At 41.5% G+C, this 12,831-nt stretch overlaps 1 long non-coding RNA gene across 5 annotated transcripts in view; it reads left to right on the top strand.

The window, feature by feature from the left end:
• The window catches only part of LOC105946784, a 64,011-nt gene extending 51,740 nt beyond the window's left edge, over positions 1-12,271 (top strand). For all 5 annotated transcript variants that reach the window (XR_004221939.1, XR_004221940.1, XR_004221938.1 and 2 more), the window contains 2 exons: positions 8,571-8,643; positions 12,118-12,271. This is a non-coding gene — a long non-coding RNA (uncharacterized LOC105946784). The remainder of the gene's footprint in view (positions 1-8,570; positions 8,644-12,117) is intronic.
• The last annotated feature ends 560 nt before the right edge of the window (positions 12,272-12,831 follow it).

The raw sequence follows: 12,831 nt of genomic DNA, 5'->3' as shown, positions 1-12,831 counted from the left end.
GTGAAGAAAGGGGTAAGCGGTGACGGCCGCGAAAGGGTAAGCGGTGACGGCCGCAAAAGGGTAAGCGGTGACGGCCGCAAAAGGTAATGGGGTAAGCGGTGACGGCCGCAAAAGGGTAAGCGGTGACGGCCGCAAAAGGTGAAGAAAAGGGTAAGCGGTGACGGCCGCGAAAGGTGAAGAAAAGGGTAAGCGGTGACGGCCGCGAAAGGTGAAGAAAAGGGTAAGCGGTGACGGCCGCGAAAGGTGAAGAAAAGGGTAAGCGGTGACGGCCGCGAAAGGTGAAGAAAAGGGTAAGCGGTGACGGCCGCGAAAGGGTAAGCGGTGACGGCCGCGAAAGGTGAAGAAAAGGGTAAGCGGTGACGGCCGCGAAAGGTGAAGAAAGGGGTAAGCGGTGACGGCCGCGAAAGGTGAAGAAAGGGGTAAGCGGTGACGGCCGCGAAAGGTGAAGAAAGGGGTAAGCGGTGACGGCCGCGAAAGGTGAAGAAAGGGGTAAGCGGTGACGGCCGCGAAAGGTGAAGAAAAGGGTAAGCGGTGACGGCCGCGAAAGGTGAAGAAAAGGGTAAGCGGTGACGGCCGCGAAAGGGTAAGCGGTGACGGCCGCGAAAGGTGAAGAAAAGGGTAAGCGGTGACGGCCGCGAAAGGTGAAGAAAGGGGTAAGCGGTGACGGCCGCGAAAGGTGAAGAAAGGGGTAAGCGGTGACGGCCGCGAAAGGTGAAGAAAGGGGTAAGCGGTGACGGCGCGAAAGGTAAAGAAAAGGGTAAGCGGTGACGGGCGCGAAAGGTAAAGAAAAGGGTAAGCGGTGACGGGCGCGAAAGGTAAAGAAAAGGGTAAGCGGTGACGGGCGCGAAAGGTAAAGGGGTAAGCGGTGACGGCCGCAAAAGGTAAAGGGGTAAGCGGTGACGGCCGCAAAAGGTGAAGAAAAGGGTAAGCGGTGACGGCCGCAAAAGGGTAAGCGGTGACGGCCGCAAAAGGTGAAGAAAAGGGTAAGCGGTGACGGCCGCGAAAGGGTAAGCGGTGACGGCCGCGAAAGGTAAAGAATAGGGTAAGCGGTGACGGCCGCAAAAGGTAAAGGGGTAAGCGGTGACGGCCGCAAAAGGGTAAGCGGTGACGGCCGCAAAAGGGTAAGCGGTGACGGCCGCAAAAGGGTAAGCGGTGACGGCCGCAAAAGGTGAAGAAAGGGGTAAGCGGTGACGGCCGCAAAAGGTAATGGGGTAAGCGGTGACGGCCGCAAAAGGGTAAGCGGTGACGGCCGCGAAAGGTGAAGAAAGGGGTAAGCGGTGACGGCCGCGAAAGGTGAAGAAAGGGGTAAGCGGTGACGGCCGCGAAAGGTGAAGAAAGGGGTAAGCGGTGACGGCCGCGAAAGGTGAAGAAAGGGGTAAGCGGTGACGGCCGCGAAAGGTGAAGAAAGGGGTAAGCGGTGACGGCCGCGAAAGGTGAAGAAAGGGGTAAGCGGTGACGGCCGCGAAAGGTGAAGAAAGGGGTAAGCGGTGACGGCCGCGAAAGGGTAAGCGGTGACGGCCGCAAAAGGTGAAGAAAAGGGTAAGCGGTGACGGCCGCGAAAGGTGAAGAAAAGGGTAAGCGGTGACGGCCGCAAAAGGGTAAGCGGTGACGGCCGCGAAAGGTAAAGAAAAGGGTAAGCGGTGACGGCCGCGAAAGGTGAAGAAAAGGGTAAGCGGTGACGGCCGCAAAAGGGTAAGCGGTGACGGCGGCGAAAGGTGAAGAAAAGGGTAAGCGGTGACGGCGGAGAAAGGTGAAGAAAAGGGTAAGCGGTGATGGCCGCGAAAGGTAAAGAAAAGGGTAAGCGGTGACGGCGGCGAAAGGGTAAGCGGTGACGGCGGCGAAAGGTGAAGAAAAGGGTAAGCGGTGACGGCCGCAAAAGGTGAAGAAAAGGGTAAGCGGTGACGGCCGCAAAAGGCAAAAGGGTAAGCGGTGACGGCCGCAAAAGGGTAAGCGGTGACGGCCGCAAAAGGGTAAGCGGTGACGGCCGCAAAAGGTGAAGAAAAGGGTAAGCGGTGACGGCCGTAAAAGGGTAAGCGGTGACGGCCGCAAAAGGTGAAGAAAAGGGTAAGCGGTGACGGCCGCAAAAGGTAAAGGGGTAAGCGGTGACGGCCGCAAAAGGGTAAGCGGTGACGGCCGCAAAAGGGTAAGCGGTGACGGCCGCAAAAGGGTAAGCGGTGACGGCCGCAAAAGGGTAAGCGGTGATGGCCGCAAAAGGTGAAGAAAGGGTTAAGCGGTGACGGCCGCGAAAGGGTAAGCGGTGACGGCCGCAAAAGGTGAAGAAAAGGGTAAGCGGTGACGGCCGCAAAAGGTAATGGGGTAAGCGGTGACGGCCGCAAAAGGGTAAGTGGTGACGGCCGCAAAAGGTGAAGAAAAGGGTAAGCGGTGACGGCCGCGAAAGGTGAAGAAAAGGGTAAGCGGTGACGGCCGCGAAAGGGTAAGCGGTGACGGCCGCGAAAGGTAATGGGGTAAGCGGTGATGGCCGCAAAAGGGTAAGCGGTGACGGCCGCAAAAGGTGAAGAAAAGGGTAAGCGGTGACGGCCGCAAAAGGGTAAGCGGTGACGGCCGCAAAAGGTGAAGAAAAGGGTAAGCGGTGACGGCCGCAAAAGGGTAAGCGGTGATGGCCGCAAAAGGTGAAGAAAGGGGTAAGCGGTGACGGCCGCGAAAGGGTAAGCGGTGACGCCCGCAAAAGGTAATGGGGTAAGCGGTGACGGCCGCAAAAGGGTAAGCGGTGACGGCCGCAAAAGGTGAAGAAAAGGGTAAGCGGTGACGGCCGCGAAAGGTGAAGAAAAGGGTAAGCGGTGACGGCCGCGAAAGGGTAAGCGGTGACGGCCGCGAAAGGTGAAGAAAAGGGTAAGCGGTGACGGCCGCGAAAGGTGAAGAAAGGGGTAAGCGGTGACGGCCGCGAAAGGTGAAGAAAGGGGTAAGCGGTGACGGCCGCGAAAGGTAAAGAAAAGGGTAAGCGGTGACGGGCGCGAAAGGTAAAGAAAAGGGTAAGCGGTGACGGGCGCGAAAGGTAAAGAAAAGGGTAAGCGGTGACGGGCGCGAAAGGTAAAGAAAAGGGTAAGCAGTGAGGGGCGCGAAAGGTAAAGGGGTAAGCGGTGACGGGCGCAAAAGGGTAAGCGGTGACGGGCGCAAAAGGGTAAGCGGTGACGGCCGCAAAAGGGTAAGCGGTGACGACTGCGAAAGGTAAAGGGGTAAGCGGGGACGGCCGCAAAAGGGTAAGCGGTGACGGCCGCAAAAGGTAAAGGGGTAAGCGGGGACGGCCGCAAAAGGGTAAGCGGTGACGGCCGCAAAAGGTAAAGTGGTAAGCGGTGACGGCCGTGAAAGGTAAAGGGGTAAGCGGTGACGGCCGCGAAAGGTAAAGGGTAAGCAGTGACGGCCGCGAAAGGTAAAGGGGTAAGCGGTGACGGCCGCAAAAGGGTAAGCGGTGACGGCTGCAAAAGGTGAAGAAAGGGGTAAGCGGTGACGACCGCAAATGGTTGAGAGGGTGAAGTGGTGATGTCCACAACAAAGTAAGCGGTGACAACCGCAAAATGTTAAGTGGTGATGGCTGCAATATTTACATAGTTACATCATAAAATAAGGTTGAAAAATGACTAGAGTCCATTAAATTCCATTAATGAAATATGTGAGCCATATGCCCCTTTAATACAGCCAATTATTCTTGGCTTTATAACAAATAAAATACATATTCCTGTCCTAAACTCAAAAGGAATATGTGGGCCATATGCCCCTTTAATACAGCCAATTATTCTTGGCTTTATAACAAATAAAATACATATTCCTGTATTTAACTCAAATGGAATATGTGGGCCATATGCCCCTTTAATACAGCCAATTATACAAGTCTTAATAAGAAATAAAATACATATTCCTGTCCTAAACTCAAAAGGAATATGTGGGCCATATGCCCCTTTAATACAGCCAATTATTCTTGGCTTAATAAGAAATAAAATACATATTCCTGTCCTAAACTCAAAAGGAATATGTGGGCCATATGCCCCTTTAATACAGCCAATTATTCTTGGCTTTATAACAAATAAAATACATATTCCTGTATTTAACTCAAATGGAATATGTGGGCCATATGCCCCTTTAATACAGCCAATTATACAAGGCTTTATAACAAATAAAATACATATTCCTGTCCTAAACTGAAAAGGAATATGTGGGCCATATGCCCCTTTAATACAGCCAATTATTCTTGGCTTTATAACAAATAAAATACATATTCCTGTATTTAACTCAAATGGAATATGTGGGCCATATGCCCCTTTAATACAGCCAATTATACAAGGCTTTATAACAAATAAAATACATATTCCTGTCCTAAACTCAAAAGGAATATGTGGGCCATATGCCCCTTTAATACAGCCAATTATACAAGTCTTAATAAGAAATAAAATACATATTCCTGTATTTAACTCAAAAGGAATATGTGGGCCACATGCCCCTTTAATACAGCCAATTATTCTTGGCTTTATAAGAAATAAAATACATATTCCTGTCCTAAACTCAAAAGGAATATGTGGGCCATATGCCCCTTTAATACAGCCAATTATTCTTGGCTTTATAAGAAATAAAATACATATTCCTGTATTTAACTCAAATGGAATATGTGGGCCATATGCCCCTTTAATACAGCCAATTATACAAGGCTTTATAGCAAATAAAATACATATTCCTGTATTTAACTCAAAAGGAATATGTGGGCTATATGCCCCTTTAATACAGCCAATTATACAAGGCTTAATAAGAAATAAAATACATATTCCTGTATTTAACTCAAATGGAATATGTGGGCCATATGCCCCTTTAATACAGCCAATTGTACAAGGCATAATAAGAAATAAAGTACATATTCCTGTCCTAAACTTAAATGGAATATGTGGGCTATATGCCCCTTTAATACAGCCAATTATTCTTGGCTTAATAAGAAATAAAATACATATTCCTGTATTTAACTCAAAAGGAATATGTGGGCCATATGCCCCTTTAATACAGCCAATTATTCTTGGCTTTATAAGAAATAACATACATATTCCTGTCCTAAACTCAAAAGGAATATGTGGGCCACATGCCCCTTTAATACAGCCAATTATTCTTGGCTTTATAACAAATAAAATACATATTCCTGTCCTAAACTTAAATGGAATATGTGGGCCATATGCCCCTTTAATACAGCCAATTATTCTTGGCTTAATAAGAAATAAAATACATATTCCTGTATTTAACTCAAATGGAATATGTGGGCCATATGCCCCTTTAATACAGCCAATTATTCTTGGCTTTATAAGAAATAACATACATATTCCTGTCCTAAACTCAAAAGGAATATGTGGGCCACATGCCCCTTTAATACAGCCAATTATTCTTGGCTTAATAAGAAATAAAATACATATTCCTGTCCTAAACTCAAAAGGAATATGTGGGCCATATGCCCCTTTAATACAGCCAATTATACAAGGCTTAATAAGAAATAAAATACATATTCCTGTATTTAACTCAAAAGGAATATGTGGGCCATATGCCCCTTTAATACAGCCAATTATTCTTGGCTTTATAAGAAATAAAATACATATTCCTGTCCTAAACTTAAATGGAATATGTGGGCCATATGCCCCTTTAATACAGCCAATTATTCTTGGCTTTATAAGAAATAAAATACATATTCCTGTCCTAAACTCAAAAGGAATATGTGGGCCATATGCCCCTTTAATACAGCCAATTATTCTTGGCTTTATAAGAAATAAAATACATATTCCTGTCCTAAACTTAAATGGAATATGTGGGCCATATGCCCCTTTAATACAGCCAATTATTCTTGGCTTTATAAGAAATAAAATACATATTCCTGTCCTAAACTCAAAAGGAATATGTGGGCCATATGCCCCTTTAATACAGCCAATTATTCTTGGCTTTATAACAAATAAAATACATATTCCTGTATTTAACTCAAATGGAATATGTGGGCCATATGCCCCTTTAATACAGCCAATTATACATGGCTTCATAAGAAATAAAATATATATTCCTGTCCTAAACGCAAAAGGAATATGTGGGCCATATGCCCCTTTAATACAGCCAATTATACAAGGCTTTATAACAAATAAAATACATATTCCTGTCCTAAACTGAAAAGGAATATGTGGGCCATATGCCCCTTTAATACAGCCAATTATTCTTGGCTTTATAACAAATAAAATACATATTCCTGTATTTAACTCAAATGGAATATGTGGGCCATATGCCCCTTTAATACAGCCAATTATACAAGGCTTAATAAGAAATAAAATACATATTCCTGTATTTAACTTAAAAGGAATATGTGGGCCATATGCCCCTTTAATACAGCCAATTATACAAGGCTTAATAAGAAATAAAATACATATTCCTGTATTTAACTCAAATGGAATATGTGGGCCATATGCCCCTTTAATACAGCCAATTATACATGGCTTTATAAGAAATACAATACATATTCCTGTCCTAAACACAAAAGGAATATGTGGGCCATATGCCCCTTTAATACAGCCAATTATTCTTGGCTTAATAAGAAATAAAATACATATTCCTGTCCTAAACACAAAAGGAATATGTGGGCCATATGCCCCTTTAATACAGCCAATTGTACAAGGCATAATAAGAAATAAAATACATATTCCTGTCCTAAACTTAAATGGAATATGTGGGCCATATGCCCCTTTAATACAGCCAATTATTCTTGGCTTTATAACAAATAAAATACATATTCCTGTCCTAAACTTAAATGGAATATGTGGGCCATATGCCCCTTTAATACAGCCAATTATACAAGGCTTAATAAGAAATAAAATACATATTCCTGTCCTAAACTCAAAAGGAATATGTGGGCCATATGCCCCTTTAATACAGCCAATTATACAAAGCTTAATAAGAAATAAAATATATATTCCTGTCCTAAACGCAAAAGGAATATGTGGGCCATATGCCCCTTTAATACAGCCAATTATAAAAGGCTTAATAAGAAATAAAATAAATATTCCTGTATTTAACTCAAATGGAATATGTGGGCCATATGCCCTTTAATACAGCCAATTATACAAGGCTTAATAAGAAATAAAATAAATATTCCTGTCCTAAACTCAAAAGGAATATGTGGGCCATATGCCCCTTTAATACAGCCAATTATACAGGGCTTAATAAGAAATAAAATACATATTCCTGTATTTAACTCAAATGGAATATGTGGGCCATATGCCCCTTTAATACAGCCAATTATTCTTGGCTTTATAAGAAATAAAATACATATTCCTGTCCTAAACTTAAATGGATTATGTGGGCCATATGCCCCTTTAATACAGCCAATTATACAAGGCTTAATAAGAAATAAAATATATATTCCTGTCCTAAACGCAAAAGGAATATGTGGGCCATATGCCCCTTTAATACAGCCAATTATACAAAGCTTAATAAGAAATAAAATATATATTCCTGTCCTAAACGCAAAAGGAATATGTGGGCTATATGCCCCTTTAATACAGCCAATTATTCTTGGCTTTATAACAAATAAAATACATATTCCTGTCCTAAACTCAAAAGGAATATGTGGGCCATATGCCCCTTTAATACAGCCAATTATACAAGGCTTAATAAGAAATAAAATACATATTCCTGTATTTAACTCAAATGGAATATGTGGGCCATATGCCCTTTAATACAGCCAATTATACAAGGCTTAATAAGAAATAAAATACATATTCCTGTCCTAAACTCAAAAGGAATATGTGGGCTATATGCCCCTTTAATACAGCCAATTATTCTTGGCTTTATAACAAATAAAATACATATTCCTGTATTTAACTCAAATGGAATATGTGGGCCATATGCCCCTTTAATACAGCCAATTATACAAGGCTTAATAAGAAATAAAATACATATTCCTGTCCTAAACTCAAAAGGAATATGTGGGCCATATGCCCCTTTAATACAGCCAATTATACAAGGCTTAATAAGAAATAAAATACATATTCCTGTCCTAAACTTAAATGGAATATGTGGGCCATATGCCCCTTTAATACAGCCAATTATACAAGGCTTTATAATTAAAACAAATTGCATATTCCTGCCTTTTTCTCAAATGGAATATGTAGGCCATATGTCCCCTTTTATTCTGTCTTCCATGTATACATGACCAGTAAATGTGTACTCCTGCAGATATTTTTAAAACCTACACAGTCTATTTGTCCCCCATTTCTCACTGTGCTTTCAATCCTTTCATACCCTGCTTATCTTTATCTTTAGCAAGTATACATTTTTTCCTTGCCAATGCCATAAATACAGTAGCTATATAAACTATTATAAAAGGTTCTATTTAATTACACAGTTTTTTTTTATATATTTTACTGTTGCTTTAAAAAATGAACTTTGATATTATAAGAAAAATCTGCCTTTTATAAACCATAATTTATTTAATTACCATTTTAAAAGGAAATCTGTTTAACACCATACTTTGGCACAGAGGGCAGGGGCGATTATCACCCCTTGCCTACCTCTATTTTCTATTTATGCCCCATTTGTTTTTTTTTCAGAAGCATCACCCAGTGAACTATGAACTAAAGAAGCCTAAAAAGAACAAGAAAATGTCAAAAGATGAGAAGACAGGTCGGTCTTTGTAAAGGGTTTAGCAAAATGCATTTTCTTTCCTTAAAGGCGAAGTTTAGTGTAAAAATTAAAATGAGCAAAATAGATAGACTGTGCAAAAAAAATAAATGTTTGCAATATAGACAATTATAATCTATAAAGCATTGAGTGGGAAGATGTCTAACATAATGACTAGAACACTACTTTCTCCCTTACAGTTCTCTAACCCGTTTCTAGTCAGTCCAATCAGTGACTTGAGGGGTGGGGGCGGCATATAGAAAATAACCGTTCAGTTAGTTTGTGTGCATGCAGGTCAGATTTAAACTAACTGAACAGTTCTGTCCCATGTTGCCCCCCCCCCCCCCCTAAAGTCATTGACTAACTGAGAGGTTAGAAAACTGGAAGCAAGAGTTCTGGCTATTGTAATATGCCCAGTTCTAGTAATTTAGCTACTGACGCATGGGTCACTCGGGAGGAAATTCAAAAGAGACTTGAACATGTAAAGGTAAACAAAGGTCCAGGGCTGGATGGGATTCATCCCAGGGTATTAAATGAGCTGAGCGCTGTGATTGCCAAACCTCTTCACTTAATTTTTCAGGATTCATTGAGGTCTGGCATGGTGCCGAGAGACTGGCGGATTGCTAATGTGGTGCCATTATTTAAAAAGGGATCCCGTTCTCAGCCTGAAAACTATAGGCCTGTTAGTCTGACATCAGTAGTAGGAAAACTTTTGGAAGGGGTAATAAGGGATAGGGTACTTGAATACATTGCAGTTCACAATACTATTAGTTTGTGCCAGCATGGTTTTATGCATAACAGATCTTGCCAGACTAATTTAGTCGCCTTTTATGAGGAGGTGAGCAGGAACCTTGATGCTGGAATGGCAGTTGATGTCATCTACTTTGACTTTGCTAAAGCGTTTGATACAGTACCTCACAGAAGGTTAATGATCAAATTAAGGAATATTGGCCTAGAACATAATATTTGTAATTGGATAGAGAACTGGCTGAAGGATAGAGTACAAAGAGTGGTTGTAAATGGAACATTTTCTAATTGGACCAGTGTGGTTAGTGGAGTACCGCAGGGGTCAGTCCTTGGGCCTTTGCTTTTTAACTTGTTTATTAATGACCTGGAGGTGGGCATAGACAGTACTGTTTCTATTTTTGCTGACAATACTAAATTGTGCAAAACTATAAGTTCCATGTAGGATGCTTCCACTTAGCAGAGCGATTTGTCAAAATTAGATAACTGGGCAGCTAACTGGAAAATGAGGTTCAATGTTGATAAGTGCAAAGTTATGCACGCAAACTATCTACTGAATGGTAGTGTGTTGGGGGCATCCATAATGGAGAAGGATCTATGGGTTTTTGTAGATAACAAGTTGTCTAATTCCAGGCAGTGTCATTCTGTGGCTACTAAAGCAAATAAAGTGCTGTCTTGTATAAAAAAGGGCATTGACTCAAGGGATGAGAACATAATTTTGCCCCTTTATAGGTCCCTGGTAAGGCCTCACCTTGAGTATGCAGTGCAGTTTTGGGCTCCAGTCCTTAAGAGGGATATTAATGAGCTGGAGAGAGTGCAGAGACGTGCAACTAAACTGGTTAAGGGGATGGAAGATTTAAACTATGCGGTGAGACTGTCGAGGTTGGGGTTGTTTTCTCTGGAAAAGAGGCGCTTGCGAGGGGACATGATTACTCTGTACAAGTACATTAGAGGGGATTATAGGCAGTTGGGGGATGTTCTTTTTTCCCATAAAAACAATCAACGCACCAGAGGTCGCCCCTTTAGATTAGAGGAACGGAGCTTCCATTTGAAGCAGCGTAGGTGGTTTTTCACGGTGAGGGCAGTGAGGTTGGGGAATGCCCTTCCTAGTGATGTGGTACTGGCAGATTCTGTTAATGCCTTTAAGAGGGGCCTGGATGAGTTCTTGATCAATCAGAATATCCAAGGCTATTGTGATACTAATATCTACAGTTAGTACTAGTGGTTGTATTTATAGTTTATGTATGTGAGTGTATAGATGGTTAGGTCTGCTGGGTTTACTTGGATTGGTTGAACTTGATGGACACTGGTCTTTTTTCAACCCTATGTAACTATTATGTTAGACATCTGCCCACTCCTGCCTTTATAGATTACAACTTTGCCTAACTAACTATATTACAAATATTTTTTATTTTGCGCAGTCTATCCATTTCACCCAGTTTAATTTTTACACTGAACTGTTCCTTTAATGTTATTTTGGCCATAATTATATAGAAACAATTTCTTTTTTTATCAAAAACCCTAAATATTAGGTGATGAATTTGGTGTTCAAATTTAAATATATTTCCTTGAGTGCACATTAAAGGCCAGGAATATTCCTCCTTCTGTCATTTTTAAAAAAACATTATTTAAAAAATGATTTCCTTTTTTCTGTTATAATAAAACAGTAGCTTTTATTTGATCCCAACTAAGATTTAATTACCCCTTATTGGAGGCAAAACAATCCTATTGGGTCTATTATGTTGAAATGATTTTATACAATTAACACAAAGACCCCTTATCCATAAATCCCCAGGTCCCAAGCATTCTGGATAACGGGTCCCATACCTGTATACCACCTTCTGTGATCACCTTCTGTGATGTTTGTGTGAATCATTATGCAACACAAATATTTTGTTAAACCTCTTAAGAAGATTACATTGACTGACAAAAGTCTTGTGTGGCGTCACTCTTTAAAGGACACCTATAAGGGCAAAATGGCTGGGCTGCTGCCATCTTCCTCGCTCTCAACCTGAGAATCCCTTGAATTGGTTTATATTTGGCATATGCACAATACAGAACTGTCGAAGTTTTGTATCACGCATCCCTCAAGTGTGAAAGCTTAGAATTACATATGGGATGCCTAGGTAGTTTGGTGTAGGTGGCTGGGGCCCATCTTGCTGGAAACTGCTCCAGCTATTTTGCCATTCACAGACTTTGGAAGCAATTAGTCAGTGAGGGGTGCCTTACAAATGAAATAAAATGAATTTCTTTAACAAAATGCACCATCCCTCAAATGTTTCCATATATCCAATATCAAATATTTAAAACTTTGGGGGCACTAGTTTATTTTTAATGCACAAAAGCAACAATGCCACCTCCCGCAGACTTCAATGGATAATCACCTACAGGCAGTTTTTGACCCCGTAATGTGGATTGGGGGTAAAATCTGCCTGCAATAGCAGTTTGGGGCAGTTTTCATTAAGAGTATAGGAGACTTGTCCAGAGGATGCCCACAGCAGAAATTGTCTGCCACATCCACTCACTGATGAATACAACTTCCCAGCCACTCCCTTTTTTCTGCTTTTTTCTCTCTACTTCCTTTATCCTGTTCCTTTAATGTTAAAACTTAAACTTAATCTTAAAGTCTATGGGTGGTGGCATGGTGATATTACTGTGTGTGATTTGTTTGATAAAATCTAAAATTTGTTTTCAGTAGTTTACTAATGTTGTTTCCATTTTGTTTGCTTGCAGATTCTGCTAGGCTACCTCCCATCACAATAAAGGCTTTTCTGTCAGTTGTCTAATTTGTGTTTTTAAAAACTGTATGTTTTAAATATTGTATGCTTTGTAAATGTTATGTATGTTTTGTAAATTGTATGTATTAAACCTTTTTACACAATTCTTATGGCTTGTGTTTCTTTGGTTCATTTCATTAGTCATATATACAAGCTCCATGGAATCATATATTCAATGGTTCCCCAATTTACAAATTTAATATTAAAAAAAGTAAATTAAAAATTTGCACTAAATAAGCGCATAACATTGCCAGTATATGTATGTAGCATGTAGCAAATGGAAGAATATAATGAAGATGAGGGACATGCCTGACATTTTAAACTGGAGAGTAACATAACTTTTTGTTACTTTTGCTATGTGGTGCTTCTATAACTTCACTATAGCCAAGATATGTATTATCACGATTATAAGTCATGAATCATATTTCCAGTCCACCATGCCAAAAGCATTTTTAGAGTCTGTTAGAAGATAGCTTTTGGCATGGTTGGCCTGCCTGCTTATATGCAGGACTCTCCCCTCTAGCCATCCTACTGCCTCTTCAGGACTATTAAGTAAGATGGCCCAACATGGTCCAAAATGTATACTGGACTAGCTCATTGTCCTCTTTACAGTAGCGAAGGAGGCCCAATTTTCATAAGTGCAGGGGAGTAGTTAGGGTATAGGGAGACT

This window comes from Xenopus tropicalis, chromosome 3 (genome assembly GCF_000004195.4).
Source record: "Xenopus tropicalis strain Nigerian chromosome 3, UCB_Xtro_10.0, whole genome shotgun sequence".
In the NCBI taxonomy this organism is placed as follows: domain Eukaryota; kingdom Metazoa; phylum Chordata; class Amphibia; order Anura; family Pipidae; genus Xenopus; species Xenopus tropicalis.
Note: the sequence above shows the minus strand (reverse complement) of the source record. Positions and strands in the feature narration are given on the sequence as shown.